Raw genomic sequence first — 3,167 nt, 5'->3', positions numbered from 1 at the left:
TGTTTACGCCTGTACTCATACACATGAATACGTGCGCGTGTACACACACACACACACACACACACACACACACGCACGCACGCACGCACGCACGCACGCACGCACGCACGCACGCACACACGCACATCTAGGATGCTGGGCCCGAAGTTTCTGACTCAGGATTCGTAAGGCAGGGCAAGATCTAGCTTCCACCACCCTCCTCCATGCGTGGTCTCATGCTGTACCACTGAGCTACAAACTCATCCCAAAGATTCTGACATTTGTGGCTTGGTTTGGTTTTGAGATTCGGTCTTGGGTTTGTTATGTAGCCTAGATTGGCTTCAAACTCACAATTCTCCTGCTTCTACTTGAGTGCTGAGATAACAGGCGTGTGTGTGTGTGTGTGTGTGTGTGTGTGTGTGTGTGTGTATGTGTGTGTGTGCATGCCTGCACTTTGAACGTGCCTGTGTGCTTGCTGGGAAAGAGAGCCTACAGCTTTGTGCACACTCTGCTACTAAACCGTAGTCTCGCTCTTTGAGTTTCCTTTTTTTTTTTTTTTTTTTTTTTTAACAAGTCCCAGGTGTTGCTGATGCTCCTGGGGCAATTTTGAAAACTACTGTCTTAAAATAGCATATGAGGCAGAGTGAGTGCTTTGTAAGCGTTCACTAAGAAATGAAATCCAATTTCTTCTCCAGGAGGCTGTGGAGGGGACTCCATCTTGTTCTATGCTCTCTCCAGTGCGGGCCCAGCACTGAGGAGGTCTTCACCCAGCACCTGCGACAACTAAGCACTGGGCCCAGGTCTCCCACCCCAGGCCCCACTGACTCTGGACACCTTCGAGGGGAGAACTCCCAGCACAGCTGGGTGTCGGCCAGGGAGCGACACCAGCACCCACTGTGTGGCTGGCAGCCACAGGCTTCCTGGCAGATGCAGAGCACTTTGCAGTCTAGAAAGTGAGACCCGCTTTGGCCATGCAGTTCCGGAAGGAGTTTCAGCAGTGAGTGTGTCTGGAGGGGTGCCAGAGCTCCTCTTGGCTCTCTCAAGAGTCTGGAGACACTGTGTCTGCGCCTGTGCTCTAGGTGGCCACGGCATGGTCTAACCTTGGGCAAAGATACCAGGAAGCACAGGACTTAGGCTTCTGCAGTTGTGAGTCATAGGGCTACTGATGTCGCTGCAGAGGCCACACAGGAGGTGAAGCAGGTCAGAGGTAGTGCAGTGCTTGGTGGCTGTCCCTCCACAACAATGAGCCAAGATGCCCTGCTTCCGGTCAGCTGGAAGAGCAGGTGATATCATACGCATTCTGCCCGCATTAGGGGTGAGGGGATCTAGGAATAAGGAAGAATGTACAGGTCTGGGAGGATGAGGGTGTCCTGGCTAGTTTTATGGCAACTTGACACAAGCTAAAGTCATCAGAGAGGAGGGAGCCTCTGTTAAGAAAACGCCTCCATCAGATCAGGTTGTAGGCAAGTCTGTGGGACATTTTCTTAATTAGCAGTTGATATTGGTGGGCTCAACCCATTGCGGGTGGTGCCATCCCTGGGCTGGTGGTCCTGGGTTCCATAAGAAAGCAGGCTGAGCAAGCCATGAGGAGCAAGCCAGTAACAGCACCCCGCATGGCCTCTGCATCAGCTCCCGCCTCCAGGTTTCTGCTCTGCTTGGGTTCCTGTCCTGACTTCTCTCATTGATGGACTACAATGTGGAAGTGTGAGCCAAATGGACCTTTTCCTCTCCATCTTGCTTTGGGGGCCTGGTGTTTCATCCCAGCGACAGAAACCTGACTAGGAGAGTGCAAAGGTTCCTGATGAGTGTGCAAAGGGGACGGGGGGAGGGGGTGAGTTAGAAGAGAGGGATGAGGTGTATGTCAGAGGAGTTACAGGACCGGGAAGAAAAAGAAAGTCGAGGCAAGGAGGTGCAGGGCAAAGGATGGAGAGCTCAGCTCGGGCAGAACCAAAGCCAGAACCCTCAGGCAGGCAGAGAGCAGGTGGCCGCCATTTGCCCTTTCACCTCCACACCCTGTCTCCGTACCAGCATCCCCAGGATGGCCTTGCAAAACTGCTACCCGGACGACACCATTGTCACTACCAGTTCGCAAGGGAGCTGGGCCTGTAACATGAATCTTAAAAGGTCTTATAATAAAAGCTCAGAGCCAGATATCAGCTGAGAGATCAGAGAAGCAGAACAGCCGGCCACTAGCTGACCTCTGCGAAATGCTCAGCCTCAAGAGAGCGAGTTCCTGTTTCCTCACACCTTACAAACCTTTCTGTGTCCTGCCATACTACTTCCTGGGATTAAGGTGTGTGTCACCACTGCCTGCTTCTGTTTTTCTCATGCAGCCCAGGGTGGCCTTGAACTCACAGAGATCCAGATGGATCTCTGCCTCCCAAGCGATGGGATTAAAGGTGTATGCCACCACTGCCTGACCTCTATGTCTAATTTAGTGACTGGCTCTGTCCTCTGATCCCCAGGTAAGGTGTATTGGGGTACACAATATATCACCACATTGGCCCAGCAGGGGCACCACCTGGAGCCCTGTGGGCAGAAGGCTACAGTAGGACCTGATGACCCTCACGATGTCTGGTGACAAAGGTATTTCTGCCTTCCCTGAATCAGACAACATATTCAAATGGGGAGTGACCGTCCATGGAGCAGCTGGCACAGTATATGAAAACCTGAGGCATAAACTCTCCCTTACAACACACCCACAGTGAAATTCCTCACATCCCGTTACCACCCCAACATGGACACCCAGGACAACATCTGCCTGGACATCCCCAAGGGTAAGTGGTCCCCACTATATGACATCAGGACCACCTTGCTGTCTATACAGAGCCTGCTAGGAGAACCCAATGTCAATAGCCCTTTAAACACACATGCTCCTGAGCCCCAGAAACCCCGCCCCCCTGCAGCATCTAAGAAGGACCTATAAGGAACTATTCAAAGCAGGTCTCCAGCCAAGAGCCGTGATGCAAGCTGTCTAGCCTCTCTTTTGTGTCTGTCCTTTCCTTGATTTCTAGGCTGTAATGTCATTTTTAAAAATTAAGTCTACTTGAGCCCTTACAATGCATATTCAATAAATGCACATCGATTGTTTTCTGTATATAAAAAAGAGCAGGTGGTTAATCATGCACCAGTGCATGGACAGGTCTCTGGGATGGCTGAGGCGGATAAGGAATAGGCTCTGAGTCTCT

The 3,167-nt window shown here is 51.6% G+C and overlaps 1 pseudogene; it reads left to right on the top strand.

Moving 5' to 3' along the window:
* Positions 1 to 2,537: 2,537 nt before the first annotated feature.
* On the top strand, positions 2,538 to 2,943 carry LOC114681634 (annotated as a pseudogene).
* The last annotated feature ends 224 nt before the right edge of the window (positions 2,944 to 3,167 follow it).

The sequence above is a fragment of the Peromyscus leucopus genome, chromosome 1 (genome assembly GCF_004664715.2).
Source record: "Peromyscus leucopus breed LL Stock chromosome 1, UCI_PerLeu_2.1, whole genome shotgun sequence".
NCBI classification, from domain to species: Eukaryota; Metazoa; Chordata; class Mammalia; order Rodentia; family Cricetidae; genus Peromyscus; species Peromyscus leucopus.
Note: the sequence above shows the minus strand (reverse complement) of the source record. Positions and strands in the feature narration are given on the sequence as shown.